Source organism: Tripterygium wilfordii, chromosome 13 (assembly GCF_013401445.1).
Source record: "Tripterygium wilfordii isolate XIE 37 chromosome 13, ASM1340144v1, whole genome shotgun sequence".
Taxonomy (NCBI): domain Eukaryota; kingdom Viridiplantae; phylum Streptophyta; class Magnoliopsida; order Celastrales; family Celastraceae; genus Tripterygium; species Tripterygium wilfordii.
The window spans coordinates 5178989-5195266 of record NC_052244.1 but is presented as its reverse complement, the minus strand read 5'-3'; the positions used below and the strand labels follow the sequence as shown (position 1 = coordinate 5195266).

Below are 16278 nucleotides of genomic sequence, written 5' to 3'. Positions count from 1 at the left end.
GGTCAGCCTTTTTTGGCCACCAGACTCGATAAAATGTAACAACAGCCCTGTATAACAACATATCTAATGGGACATTGTCCCCTTTTGATTCTGCATTATGCAGAAATCTAAACATGCAATTGACATCACGTGATGGATTTATTGATAGCGGAGCTCAGGTAATCATCAACTTTAATCAACAATGCTTCACAATAAGTCATATAATTTTGTTTTCAATCGTACCATATATGTATAAACCAAACTCTTTGTTTTTATTATCTTCGGTCTCCAACATTCAATGAGGATGATCGGCAAACAATTGTGCAAATGGTTTTTGGCCATTACCCTAACTAGGAACCTACATTGCTATCACAAAGCTTCCATGGTATTGGCTAAGAATTCAATAGTCTTGATTAAGAATACATTTTATGGTCAATTGAGTTGTTTATAATGAGAATGATTTGTGATGTTGCAGGTTCAAACCAAGTATCCAATATGAAAATGGAGTTCTAAATCATAGTTTTATCAACTTGATTTGAAGGTCCAGAAGGAGAGAAAAAGTTTTTGTACATAAATTGAATTGGGACAATGATGAAGACATTTTCCCCCTTCTTTTTATATTAAAAAATTGATATCAACCATTTTTTACCTCAACGTATCTAATATATCCATTGTAGACCTTGGTGCTCTATGTATGTTTTAACTGCTTATCATAAGGCTTTTAAGACCTTTGTAAGTCTCCAAATTATTCTTTTACTCTGTCAAATTTGATTATGATAACATCTAATAGTTCATCCCAATCCCAAATCCCAACTCTGTTGAAGTAGTGTAAACTAAACTTTCATCAATATTAAATTTAACATTTGCCTTACTGAAAATTTGGTTAACCAATTCCGGGATCCGAAATAAGCTTTTTATGTGATCGCTTGAGCTTTGGCATTATTTGTCACTTGGTGTTAATAAAATACTTATAACCCTTTTTACTATTTACCCTTTTATAGCATGTTAATTGTTTAAAAAAGTACTTATATGGTCCTTATGTAGATTTATACGAGATAGTAAAGTTTTAACGCGGACCGCTTCAATAGTAAAAATTTTAACACAGACTGCGCGAAGCACTGATGTGCACCTGAAATCAACTGAGGCCACTCAGTTATCGAATGTGAATTCATATAGCCATTTTGATTGAATTTTGATGATATTCCTGAAAACGAACACTACATTTATGTTGTAATATAATTAAAAAGTAAAATTACATGTCGCTTCTATCCACAAACCTATATTTATTTAAATTTATAGACGGAAATTGAAAACGAACACTACATTTATGCTGCAATATAATTAAAAAGTAAAATTACATGCCGCTTCCATCCACGAACCTAAATTTGTTCAAATTTATAGACGGAGATTGAAAACGAACACTATATTTATGGTGCAATATAATTAAAAAGTAAAATTACATGCTGCGTGAAGCGCTGGCATGGCACCTAGTTTTTATATGTTTTCAAGTGTCAAATTGTATCTACTGTGAGCATTTAGCATTGCATTTATCAAGCAATGACAATTTCAAGTGCTTGAAACAACCCCCATTGTGGATGCTCTAAAGAGAGAGAGAAAGAAAAAAGTGTGTTAAAATTATTCCTGGAGCATATTCTTCTTCCATCGATATGACAAATAATGATACACAGTTTTGGTCTTTAAATTTATTTTTCCGCATTAATAGTAGAATATTATAGTTATTGTTCTAACATCATTGCCATAATAAAAACCGTATTCTATAAATGCATTTACAATGTTCTCCACATTTTGTCAAATGTAGAACCATGGATTCAATCAAAATGAACTTTCTTGGACAACTCCAAATCGTTAAATGTTTTGGACCATTCTCACATTTAATGAATTGAATTATCTTTCTGTAACTTAGTGTTCAGCAGTCGAGTTGCTGTGAGTTGTGTTCAGGAATCCCATGAAAGCATGACTGCATGAAGCGCTGAAGTCTCCTTGAAGAAAAGGAAGATATGGAAGAATAAGTGTTTTTGTATTCTTAACATTTATGGAATTACAACCCTAGTATATATAGTAACAAGATCATATGCATCTCCGCACTTCTAGCTATGTTACTGACTAATGATATGTGAACACAATTAATGACTAATGAACACATTCAAAGTTGGCAGCCATCAAGGTTGAAGGTTGGCAGCCATCAAAGTTGACTAATGGCATCTAATACTCCCCCTCAAGCTGGAGCAAGGATATTGATTGATCCAAGCTTGGAAAGTAACCAATGAAATTGAGCTGAAGAAAGAGCCTTAGTGAACATGTCCGCAAGTTGGTCTTGACTTCGAGTGTATTTGGTAGAAATTAACTGAGACTGAACTTTTTCGCGGACGTAATGACAATCGACTTCAATATGTTTGGTTCTCTCATGAAATACTGGATTGGAGGCAATATGCATGGCGGCTTGATTATCGCAGCAGAGAGTCATTGGTTGAGGATGAAGAAAACCAAGATCGACCAACAATGCCTTTAGCCAGATAAGTTCAGAAGCAGTGGAAGCCATTGCACGATATTCGGCTTCAGCGCTAGAACGAGCAACCACGAGCTGTTTTTTACTCTTCCACGAAACAAGATTGCCACCAACAAATATACAATAGCCAGTAGTGGATTTACGATCAAGAGAGTTGCCGGCCCAATCAACGTCGGTGTAGCCGATTATTTGTGTATGACCATTGTTCTTCATAAGTAAACCACGACCAATAGACCCCTTCAAATATCTAAGAATTCGTTTAACAATTCCCATATGAACAATGGTTGGAGAGTGCATAAATTGACTCACAATACTGACTGCATGACTAATATCGGGTCGAGTAATGGTGAGGTAAATAAGCTTACCTACCAACCTTTGATAAATTTGAGGCGACCGAAGAGATTCACCATCTACAGCCAAGTTTAGTTTACTGTCCAACGGTGTATTTGCAGGCTTGCAATCGAGCATGTCAACTTCACACAACAAATCTAACACATACTTTCTTTGATTCAAAACAAGACCTCTGTGAGATGTAGCCATTTCGATTCCCAAAAATATTTAAGGACCCCAAGATCTTTAATGGCAAACTTTTGATGAAGAACTTTTTTAATATTGGAGATGGCTGCAATATTATCACCAGTAATAATAAGGTCATCGACATAAATTAAAACTACTAATCGTACCCCATTCTTGATGAGAATAAACAAAGAGTGATCAGCGTTACTCCTTTTGAACTCAAGTTCCTCAAGTACCATACTCAACTTGGCATACCAGGCACGGGGTGACTGTTTCAATCCATAGATGGATTTATGAAGCTTACAAACCAATTGTGGATTACTGCTTTGAGGGTGACTCGGCGGTAGTTTCATATAAACTTCCTCGAGGAGATTTCCATGTAAGAATGCGTTTTTCACGTCCATTTGAGATAAAGACTAGCCATGATTTATAGCAATCGATAGCAAAGTACGAACAGTTGTCATTTTTGCCACCGGCGTAAAAGTCTCCGTGTAGTCGACTCCATAAGTTTGAGTAAAGCCTTGTGCAACCAATCTTGCCTTATGCCTTTCAATAGAACCATCAGATTTGAATTTGGTTTTGTATACCCAACGACTGCCGACAGCTTTCTTATCCTTTGGAAGTTGAACAACACTCCAAGTATGATTATCAGCTAGAGCCTGAAGCTCCTCTTGCATAGCCTTTTGCCAAACCTCTTTTTGATTAGCTTCAGAAAAGCTTTGAGGTTCAGTTTTGTCAAGGATGTTGCTAAGATAGGCTGCATGAGAAGAGGACAGTTTATGATAGCCAAGAACATTAGGGACTGGGTGTCTTACCGAGTATGACACATAGTCCTGAAGCTTTGATGGTGGTCGTCGGTCACGAGTAGGATTACGTCGAATAAACAGATCAGAATTTTGCATATCAGTTTCCACATTAGTCTCTAGAACCGACTCAGTGGGAGTTACTACGACTGGTGTTGGAGTGGATATTTGTTCACTGTCAGATGTTGCATGTGGATCAACAAAATCCACCCGTGGAACAATAGATAACCAATCATGAGACATATCCAGAGTTGGTAGTGGAATTAAAGTTGACTCCCCCTGACTTGAACTGCCACGAGACTGAGAATAATATGGAGTGTTTTCGTCGAACCTAACATCCCTTGTTACAATGAGCTTTTTAGAGATGGGATCATAACACTTGTATCCCTTCTTTGTAGATGAATATCCCAAGAAAACACACTTGGCTGCCCTTGGATCTAACTTGTCACGGTGAATTGCTTGAATATGCACATAACAAGTACACCCAAAGATTTTAAGATGAGATAAATTGGGCTGCTTTCCTGTCAACAACTCAGATGGAGAAGTGAAATTCAAAATTCTACTAGGCAAGCGATTTATGAGATAAGAAGCGGTGAGTACACCTTGGGACCAAAATTGTTTGGGAACATTCATTTGAAACATTAGAGATCTTGTTTTCTCAAGCAAGTCGCGATTTTTTCTTTCAGCAATACCATTTTGTTGTGGAGTACCAACACAGCTAGTTTGATGAATGATGCCATGCATGCTCAAGTATTGTGTCATGATATGAGACATATATTCTGTGCCATTATCTGATCGAAGAATCTTAATTTTAGAAGAGAATTGAGTGTTGATCAAACTATGAAAATCTTGGAAAACACTAGCAACCTCACTTTTTGATCTCAAGAGATACAACCAGGTGAATCTAGAAAAGTCATCAACAAAGGTGACAAAATATTTGTAACCATCAAAGGACTCAAGAACAGGACCCCAGACATCCGAATGTACCAATTCAAATAATTTATTTGAACGAGAATTAGAAGAAGGAAATGATAATCGTGTAGATTTTGACAAGTGACAAATGTCACAATCAACTGAATTTTTATTAATATTTGGAAAAATCTTTGCCAAAATTGACTCAGAGGGATGTGCTAGACGTTGATGCCATAATTTGTGCTTGGAAGCTAAACAGGCATTTACATGAAATCCCTTGTGAAAATCTTTGAGAAGATAATATAAGCCTTGAAAGAAAAATCCCTCACCAATCGTCTTCTTGGTGACCAAATCCTGGAATACAACATTGTGAGGAGAGAAAATAGCACAACAATTTAGTTGAGTTACGAGTTTGCCAACCGAAAGAAGTTGAAAAGGAAAAGAAGGAACACACAAAGCTGGTGATGCAATGTGCTTAGAAAGTAAGTTTACCTTTCCCTGTCCAACAACAGATACAGTATTACCATTAGCAACACATATTTGGGAAGGTGGAGATAAGAACTTAAACTCAAACAGATTTGTAGGATTATTTGTGATGTGATCAGTGTGTTAGGTGTAAAATGCACCTAGTTTTATGGGCTTAAAAGTATTATTTTTCTATGTTGATTAGTGCAAAATACTGCTCATATTGGTGTTTTTATGCACAGGTACTGCTGGAGAATAAATTCATTACTGGACAGAATTTGTAACCTGTTTTGCAACTTGTCGCGGCCGCAGAACGTGGGAACCAGACTTGTGTTAATTAAGTTGCTGACGTGGCAAGGACAATTGGGCCAGTTTAGGGCTTGCTAAGCACTATATAAAGAGTGTTAAGTTGAGACAAAAGGAGGACTTTACTTTGCGCAGCCGAAGACCAAAGATTGCAGAAGTGGGTGTCGGCAGGAAGGAGGAGAAGCAACATCAAAGCTGGGCACATCAATTCTTCAGCAAATTTCTACTCTTCCATTGATTTGAACATTGTCTATGAGTATTTATATGGTTTTAATTATGAGCATGTGTAGCTAAACTCTTTTCTAGCTAGGGTTTGGTGATTCTTCTACCATAAACCTTGTGCACAGATTTGATTGACAATCAGACTAAGTTTAATTCTTTGTTCTCTGGATTGATTGCTTATTTCCTATTTTTATGCATGCCTGATCAACATCATAATTTTAGGAATTGTTAGTTAAACATATTCGGCTGACCATGACCCGGTGTTTGACGAAGTAACAAGAACTTGCGTAAGATCCAAGTTTTGGGAACATAGGACATAATTGATTGGGTAATAGACCATTATCCTAGATTGTGCAACTGTCGATTTCCTAGTGCTTATGCTTGTCTTAGGAAACTCTTAGGATAGACCAACCAAGACTCCTTTGATAAGAAAAGATCTTGCAACTGGACCAAAGTCAGGATCGTTGTTTAGGGAAATCTAATTGACTGCAGCTGGACCAAGGCCTTTCAATTGACATTGTTAAACTTTTAAATTGTGTGATTGCATATTAATCTGTGTGCATAGGTGGAGGTAGTTGGCAAGCCAAACCCAAGCTAGTCTTTCATCCATTGATATTTATCTAAATTTTATTGCTAGTTAATATTAGAAGTATCTGAATTTAATTTACACTATTGTTAGTAGTTATAGTTGGTAATTAATACAGTCCTTGTGGATTCGACCCCATTCACTATTATACTGTCAGTTGGCACGTACACTTGCGATTGGGATAAACCCGTCGGTATTGAGTTGCAAGTATTTCTTGCAATAAAAAGTATCGATCAAGTTTTTGGCGCCGTTGCCGGGGAACTGTTAAGTTTATTATCAGTTGTTTCTTACGGCAATAGTGTGTAGTTATTTATTTAGTTGATTTATCCTACTGAAACTTACTTTCAAAAAAAAAAAAATAATAATAATAATAATAATAAATATTTTCTTGTGCAGGTCCAGAATTGTTGCTTACATTGCATGGTCAATACTCGTTCTCAACATCAACCATTAGAAGAATTTGACCCAGAAATTGAGAGAACAACTAGAGCTTTGAGACAAAGAAACATGGCTGAAAACCCACACAATCGTGAGATTCAAATTACTGGTGGTGCTGGGAATGCAGCGGGTAATGCAAGGATACCCATGATGAACAGATACATCCCGCAGAACATTGCCCAGCCATCATGTATTACATATCAACCTACGGGAGCTGCTAATGTCAGCCTGTCACCTCAATTGCTGAACTCTGTACCACATTATGAGGGGCGGTTTGATGAAGATCCACACCAACATCTGAAGGATTTTACTGATCTTTGTCGTACTCAACACATGACAGGGATATCTACTGATAATCTGAAATTGGTACTCTTTCCATTCACTCTTAGAGGAGGAGCCAAGATGTGGTACGACTCTATTGAAGCAGGTACTATTGGCACGTGGGAGCAGATGGCAACTAAGTTTTTAAGGGAATTTTTCCCAGCCCATAGAACTAAGCAGCTGGTGCGAGAAATTCAGAATTTTCAGCAAAAAGAAGGTGATTTATTCTATGAGGCTTGGAAAGATTTCAAGAGCCGTTTAACTCGTTGCCTAACTCATAATCTGCATAAAGATGATGTTGTGCTGCACTTCTATGAAGGGTTGAATGAGATTAATAGGATGAAGGTCGATTCAGCTTGTAATGGAGTGTTAATGAGGAAGAGTAGTGAGGAAGCGATGGAGCTATTCAAAGAATTGAGCGAAGACTCTCAACAATTTTCTACACGAGGTAGAAGCTCAACAAGGAAGCAAGGCATGTACGAAGTCAGTACCGACACTATGGTACAAGCTGAGATGGGAAATATCAATCGAAAAATTGACATGATTGTTGAAGCCATGAAGGGAATGAATGTGAAAGCTTCGGTGCCAACAAAGCCAGTTACTATGTGCGCTATTTGTTCAAATCATGATCATGTGACTGAAGCCTGTCCATTGACTTCTATGACGGACCAAGAACAAGCCAATTACTTGGGGCAAGGAAATTTCAGCATGAGGAATCAAGCTTATCCATGGCGTAATCACCCAAATTTCTCATGGAGGAATGAACAGAATGTGGCTGAAACAGCAGCTCCTGCACAGCAACCAGCAAAGAGGAGTGACTTGGAGACCACAATGATGCAATTCATGCAGCAAACAACTCAAGCCATCCAAAAATTGGAGACTCAAGTGGGACAAATGGCTAAGGAGATGAGTGAAAGAAAGAAGGGAGAATTACCTTCGCAGCCCTTGAATAACCCAGCTGGGCAACCAGAACAATTGAAAGCTATCACAACTCTCAGAAGTGGCAAGCAAATCAACAAGACAGAGCAGCTGCAAACAGAGTCTACAAACTGCAGTAAAGCTACAGACAGGGTACAAACGGGCCGCAAAACTGCACCAGTGGAGACACAGGAATGGGAAAGAGATCCTCCACCTTTCCCGCAAAGGTTTGCCAAAAAGAACATTGATTCTAAGGCTGTTGATATTTTTGAGAATTTGCGTAAGGTTGAAATTAATATTCCATTGCTTGATGCTATTAAACAAATTCCATCTTATGCTAAATTTCTTAAAGAATGTTGTACTCAAAAGAGAAAATTTGCTGCTCATGAAAAAATTGCTTTGAAAGAAGAGGTCAGTGCTGTGTTGTTAAATAAACTCCCACCAAAGCTTAAAGATCCTGGTAGTTTTACCATACCATGTAAAGTAGGAAATCAATTTTTTGAAAAGGCATTGTTAGACTTAGGGGCTAGCATTAATTTGTTACCTTACGCTGTTTATGAAAAACTTGGGTTAGGAGAGCTTCAAGAGACTTCTATAACACTGCAACTAGCTGACCGTAGTGTCAAAAGACCCAAGGGAATTTTAGAGGATGTTCTGGTGATTGTAAATGACTTGATCTTGCCTGCTGATTTTGTTGTGTTGGATATGGAGGATAGTCCTAGATCAGCATCTTTGCCTATCATACTTGGACGACCTTTTATGGTTACCGCTGACATGAATATTAATGTGAGAAAGGGGACAGTAACTATGCAAGTAAATGACAAAGAATTGGAATTTCGTGTGTTTGATGCTCTTAAATCTCATGATGATCATAGTGATTGTTTTAATGTTGACACTACACATGATCTTGTGAGTGAGGTTTTTCAGGTTACTAGAGTGGATCCAATCGAAGCAGTGGTGGCATATGGTTTGAACGAGAAGACAAGTTTGGAAGGAGAGTTGGAGGATGACTGTATAGAGGAGGCCATCCAAGCATTCTAGTTGGACCGGCCTTATGGTGGTAAGAATACTCCTCCATTTGAGCAACTGACGCCTACTAATGCATCTCTTGTTCCTTCCACAGTTAAAGCACCCAAGTTGGAGCTGAAGCAGCTGCCAAGTCACTTGAAATACATCTACTTGGGTGAACATAACACTTTACCCATGATAGTGGCTGCAAATCTGAGTTTGGGGGAGGAGGCAAAGTTGATCCGAATTTTGAGACAGCACAAAACAGCTCTTGGTTGGACCATTGCGGACATAAAAGGGATCAGCCCGTCAAGATGTATGCATCAGATTTTTCTGGAAAATAATGCAAAGCCTACCCGAGAGGCACAAAGGAGGTTGAACCCACATATGAAGGAGGTTGTCAAAGCTGAAGTTCTAAAGCTACTTGATGTGGGTATAATTTATCCGATTTCAGACAGTAAGTGGGTCAGTCCAATTCATGTAGTACCGAAGAAAAGTGGCATTACTGTAGTGAAGAATGAAAATAATGAATTGATACCTACACGAATGACCACGGGATGGAGAGTGTGTATTGATTATAGGAAGTTGAACAATGAAACTCGAAAAGACCACTTTCCGCTACCATTCATTGATCAGATGTTGGAGAGACTAGCTGGGCATAGTCATTATTGCTTTCTTGACGGCTATAGTGGATACAATCAGATTGCCATAGCACCTGAGGACCAAGAGAAGACTACGTTCACATGTCCATATGGCACTTTTGCATACCGAAGGATGCCGTTTGGGTTGTGCAACGCACTAGCTACATTCCAAAGATGTATGATGAGTATTTTCTCTGACATGGTAGAAAAGTTTATTGAAGTTTTCATGGATGATTTTAGTGTATTTGGAACTGATTTTGATGAATGTCTTGAGCATTTGAGGCTAGTTTTAGAGAGGTGTGAAGAAACCAACCTCGTTTTGAATTGGGAAAAATGTCACTTCATGGTGCAAGAAGGAATTGTGTTGGGTCATTTGATTTCCAGCCGTGGCATTGAAGTGGACAAGGCGAAAATCGAAGTCATTTCAAAGCTGCCCCATCCTACAACAGTAAAAGGTGTGCGGAGTTTTCTTGGTCATGCGGGATTCTACCGGAGATTTATTAAAGACTTTTCCAAGATTTCCCAACCTTTGTGTGTATTGCTGACAAAGGATGCTGATTTTGTATGGACAAATGAGTGTAGAACAGCTTTTGACAAATTAAAGGAAGCACTCACCTCAGCTCCTATTATGCAAGTACCTGATTGGGAGTTGCCATTTGAGTTAATGTGCGATGCAAGCGATTACTCCTTGGGGGCTGTTCTGGGGCAGCGGAAAAATAAGACACCCTATGCCATTTATTATGCCTCTCGCACCATGAATGATGATCAGCTGAATTATTCAACAACGGAAAAAGAATTATTGGCAGTGATTTTTGCATTGGAAAAATTTAGATCTTACCTCATTGGCTCGCGAGTTATTGTGTATACAGACCATGCTGCGTTGAGGTATTTAATGACAAAAAAAGATGCAAAGCCAAGGCTAATACGTTGGGTTCTACTTTTGCAGGAGTTCGACTTGGAGATTAAAGATAAAAAGGGAAGCGAAAATGTAGTGGCTGATCATCTTTCTCGGCTGCTACCTGACAATGAACATGAAGAACTTCCTTTGGGTGACTCTTTCCCGGATGAACAACTCCTGTCCATAAACACACTGCCATGGTATGCCGACATTGTGAATTATCTTGTTACTAATTCTTTTCCTACTGATTTGTCTTATCAGGAAAGGAAGCGGATAATTTCACGGGCTAGAGATTACATATGGGATGATCCTTACCTTTTCAAGATATGCCCGGATCAAATTATTCGTAGATGTGTAGCACAATGTGAACAACAAGAGATCTTGACTCATTGTCATGCTTATGCATGTGGAGGCCACTTTGGTCCTAAAAAGACTGCAATTAAGGTATTTCAAGCTGGTTTTTATTGGCCTACTATTTTTAAAGATGCTTGGATTTTTTGTAAGACTTGTGACAGATGCCAAAGGACCGGTAACATAGCTGCCAGAGATCAAATGCCTTTAACAAATATTCAAGTCATTGAACTTTTTGATGTATGGGGAATTGACTTCATGGGTCCTTTTCCTAACTCTTTTGGCTTTGAATATATTTTAGTTGGTGTTGATTATGTGTCCAAATGGGTCGAGGCAGTCCCTTCAAGAACTAATGATCATCGAGTGGTTGTGAAGTTTTTGCAGGACAATATTTTCTCTCGTTTTGGAATGCCACGAGCTATCATTAGTGATGGTGGAAGTCACTTCAATAATTATGCATGTTCGGCCTTAATGAAGAAATATGGGATCACTCACCGTGTGGGAACCCCATATCATCCTCAGACGAGTGGGCAAGTGGAGATAAGCAATAGAGAAATCAAGGCCATTCTTGAGAAGATGGTGAATCCAAATAGAAAAGATTGGTCTCTTCGTTTGACTGATGCTTTGTGGGCCTACAGGACTGCATACAAAACACCCATTGGGATGTCTCCATTCCGGTTGGTTTATGGGAAAGAGTGTCACTTGCCAGTTGAATTAGAGCATCGAGCTTATTGGGCTATTAAAAAGCTAAATTTTGACATGAAGGCAGCTGGAGATAGGCGTCGCTTGCAACTAAACAAGCTTGAAGGATTACGGTATGAAGCTTATGACAATGCTAAGTTATACAAGGAGCGTGCCAAGCAGTACCGTGACAAGAAGCTTGTACGAAAGACTTTTTCTGTAGGACAGAAGGTGCTGGTGTATAACTCTCGCTTGAAACTTTTTCCGGGGAAACTCAAATCAAAGTGGCATGGGCCATATGTGATACAAGCTGTGTTCCCTCATGGTGCATTAGAGTTAAAACATCAAGATTCTGATCACACATTTAAGGTTAATGGCCATCGCGTGAAGCCTTATTGGGAGAATGTACAAGTTACTGTGGATGAAGTGGTATATCTCCAATCGACTGATCTCTGACCGAGTATAAGGCTATGTCCGGTTGAAGACAATAAATTTAGCACTTCATGGGAGGTAACCCATGTGGAAGAGGAGCACAATTTACACAACTGCAATCAGCTAAGTCTCTCTTCTTTTCTTTCCATTATTTTTGTTATTTGTTTTCGTCGTCCTTGCAAATTTTCTTTTGTTCTTTCTTCTTAAAAATTGAGGACAATGTCAATTTCAAGTTTGGGGGAGAGGGAATTTGCTTTTGCCCAAAATTTCTGAAAAAATTTTTAAAGTGTTTTGAGAAGAGAATTGGCATACTTGTGCTTAATTGTTAGGCAATGCTTTTGAGACTGATGGTGTGATTATTTGCATAACCTTTTGCAATGAATGTCTGCTTAGCTTACACATTATTTGCAACACCACTTAGCTTGTGAGGAGCCTACAGAAATTTTGTGTGCTATGAATTTCATGACTGTGTATAGCTAGAACTTGCATTAGACCATCTGAAGTAAATACTATGTTTTTGTTCTTTGAAAGTGATGAAGGCATTCTTTGTTAATTTTTGGCCTACCTTGAACCCGGCTGTTGCTTCCAATCCTTTTATTGAATTTTTCTGCTCTTGCGATAAACCTTCCCATCTATGTGATGTGTTATGCCTGTGTCATAAGTCATAAAATAGTATCCATCATGAGGCTATGGTCGAGGTGTTTGGAAAGTTATGAGGAGTTTAAGTGTGGTGTTGAATGGAGATAAATCTGAACAGTGGAGAGAAGTGTATAAGTAGAGTGTTGGGGACTTTGTAGCCTTTGTGCAGCCTAAGTGTGGCCTGAAGTGTATACAATTAAGCAGTGACCCATGTCCGTAAAAAAAAAAAAAAAATATATATATATATATATATATATATACGGAGTAGGGTTGGTGCCCATGGCCTACAGCCGCCGCAACCCCTAATTTTCTCTTTTACCTCTCGCACCTAAAGACAGGGGAGATTACCTTTCTAAAAAAAAAAAAGGGCTTGGGTTAATTCTCTTGCATTTGGCAACAATACCGAGCTCACTAATGGCTACAAGAAGTGCAAAGAGGAAGAAGGAGTTAGCAAGCAAGAAGAAGGGAAAGGTGGTTGAGAGTGCGGATGTCCCTGTGGAGGAAGAAGAGGGTTTTGACCGATTCATATCCCCGACAGTGCAGATCGAGTGTGAGGAAGTGTGGTCGAAGCGGGCTTTGCATGTGGAACGCCATGTTGTGGTGGAGCACTTCCAACGGGTTAACTGGTATTACAAATTGAAAGAGAGGGGATGGCTCGGCATCACCAGTGTTCCAGGTGTGGCTATTCGGCAACTGGTTTATGAGTTTTATGCCAATTTGATAGTTAATGATAACCACTGTATGGCATATGTTCGAGGTAAGTAGTTCTTTTTCAACCCAAGAAGGGTTTCATCTGTTTTGAGCTTACCCGAACCATTGAAGAAACCTAGCTTTAAATTTAGGGATTTTGGAATTTCGAATGTTGATATTGTGTGGCCTGATTGGAGAATTGTGGTTGAAACTCTGACTGGGAATAGTAGTGATGAGCCGAACAAAAATATGATTTTATATGTAGATTTGATGCAGCCTTATAGACTGTTAGCTCAGATAGTGACCAGGAATGTGATACCTGTGACTCATCTCTCCACTGTCAATGCAAAGTCTTGCTATTTGATGTATGCCATTATTTGTGATTTGGATTTTTGCATGGCAAGTACTATATATGATCACATTGTTAAAGTGAAAGAGGACAATAAACCTGGTCAGGTGCTGCCATTTGGAGTGCTGATCACTACTTTGTGTCTTGCTGAAAGTGTGGAAAAGGAGCTGGGTGATGTTCAGGAGAAAAGGAAAGCACCTCTTAACAGGTTTTGGTTTGATAGAAGTGAAGTGCAGCTTGTTAGGCAGCAGCAGAAACCTTCTGGGACAGCTGAGGAGTCTCGGGTGCATAATACTGAAGAAGGAACTGTTGGTGCAGGTTGTGGTAATTTGGACAAAAGGTTGGAAGCTGTTGAGGAGAGAGTGACTGATTTGGGTGTCGAGGTTGAGCAAGTTGGGAGTTTGCAGGGGCAGGTTATAACCCGGTTGGAGCATCTTGAATCAACAGTTGAGTCACTTCAAATGAGTATTGGAACACATATGCATGAGATGAAGGAGGCAATGCAGAGGTTTGAGGCTCAACAGAGGGAGATGTTTGACTTGATTCGTGATGGAAGCCTACCCTGAAGTTATGTGGTTGTATGCTAATGTTCTAGCTAGTTTGCCGAAAATCTGACTTGTTATTTTGGAGTAGGGGAGTTTTCTTTTGGTACTATATTATCTTGGGATGGTTAGATGGAGTTAGGATTAGTTTTATGATGGATGCCTATTTTTGAGACTGTGATATATGGCATGATCATCACATATTGTTGTTAAACCAGACCTTTATATATCTTATGCTATTCCCTGCAGTTTATCCTTTGTGCATTGAACTTAATTGTGATTGGATTATGATGACTTTAGTTTGAGCCCAATTTATATTTATTTTGTGCATTTTTGAGCCTTCCTTAGCCAAGTTTCGTGCTTTTGAAATAAAGTCCTTCGGATTCATTGAATGAGGATTTTAGTGTGAAGTAAGATTGGTGGACATGTGAGCATATGGCTGCAGGCTATGAATTCATAAGAGAGTAAACACCACCTTTAAACACTTGAGTGAAAATTTTCTTCTATATATTATGTGTGTACCTTGGTGAGGGTGTGTGAGAATAATTGTGTAAACTAAAGTGGTTGTGAGCAGAGTTAGGGCTGTGTGCAATCTTCTACTGGATGTCAATATTGCATTGCAATAATGAGAGAGTACTTGTAGTGCCAATTCTTGATTGAAGTTTTTCAACTGATGTTTAAAGGATTTAAACTTTCTTTTGATTGATTGCTTGCTTGAGGACAAGCAAGAGTGAAGTTTGGGGGATTTTGTTAGGTGTAAAATGCACCTAGTTTTATGGGCTTAAAAGTATTATTTTTCTATGTTGATTAGTGCAAAATACTGCTCATATTGGTGTTTTTATGCACAGGTACTGCTGGAGAATAAATTCATTACTGGACAGAATTTGTAACCTGTTTTGCAACTTGTCGCGGCCGCAGAACTTGGGAACCAGACTTGTGTTAATTAAGTTGCTGACGTGGCAAGGACAATTGGGCCAGTTTAGGGCTTGCTAAGCACTATATAAAGAGTGTTAAGCTGAGACAAAAGGAGGACTTTACTTTGCGCAACCGAAGACCAAAGATTGCAGAAGTGGGTGTCGGCAGGAAGGAGGAGAAGCAACATCAAAGCTGGGCACATCAATTCTTCAGCAAATTTCTACTCTTCCATTGATTTGAACATTGTCTATGAGTATTTATATGGTTTTAATTATGAGCATGTGTAGCTAAACTCTTTTCTAGCTAGGGTTTGGTGATTCTTCTATCATAAACCTTGTGCACAGATTTGATTGACAATTAGACTAAGTTAATTCTTTGTTCTCTGGATTGATTGCTTATTTCCTATTTTTATGCATGCCTGATCAACATCATAATTTTAGGAATTGTTAGTTAAACATATTCGGCTGACCATGACCCGGTGTTTGACGAAGTAACAAGAACTTGCGTAAGATCCAAGTTTTGGGAACATAGGACATAATTGATTGGGTAATAGACCATTATCCTAGATTGTGCAACTGTCGATTTCCTAATGCTTATGCTTGTCTTAGGAAACTCTTAGGATAGACCAACCAAGACTCCTTTGATAAGAAAAGATCTTGCAACTGGACCAAAGTCAGGATCGTTGTTTAGGGAAATCTAATTGACTGCAGCTGGACCAAGGCCTTTCAATTGACATTGTTAAACTTTTAAATTGTGTGATTGCATATTAATCTGTGTGCATAGGTGGAGGTAGTTGGCAAGCCAAACCCAACCTAGTCTTTCATCCATTGATATTTATCTAAATTTTATTGCTAGTTAATATTAGAAGCATCTGAATTTAATTTACACTATTGTTAGTAGTTATAGTTGGTAATTAATACAGTCCTTGTGGATTCGACCCCATTCACTATTATACTGTCAGTTGGCACGTACACTTGCGATTGGGATAAACCCGTCGGTATTGAGTTGCAAGTATTTCTTGCTATAAAAAGTATCGATCACAGTGGCACCTGAATCTATGACCCAAAAATCATGCACATTACTTAAATTCAGCGCTGTTGAGAAAGCTTTCAAAATACCTGATGTGTCATCAGTTGCAC

General features: G+C 38.7%; 1 pseudogene; it reads left to right on the top strand.

The window, feature by feature from the left end:
• Positions 1-10534: 10534 nt before the first annotated feature.
• LOC120012471 overlaps positions 10535-16278 on the top strand; it is an 84088-nt pseudogene continuing 78344 nt past the window's right edge.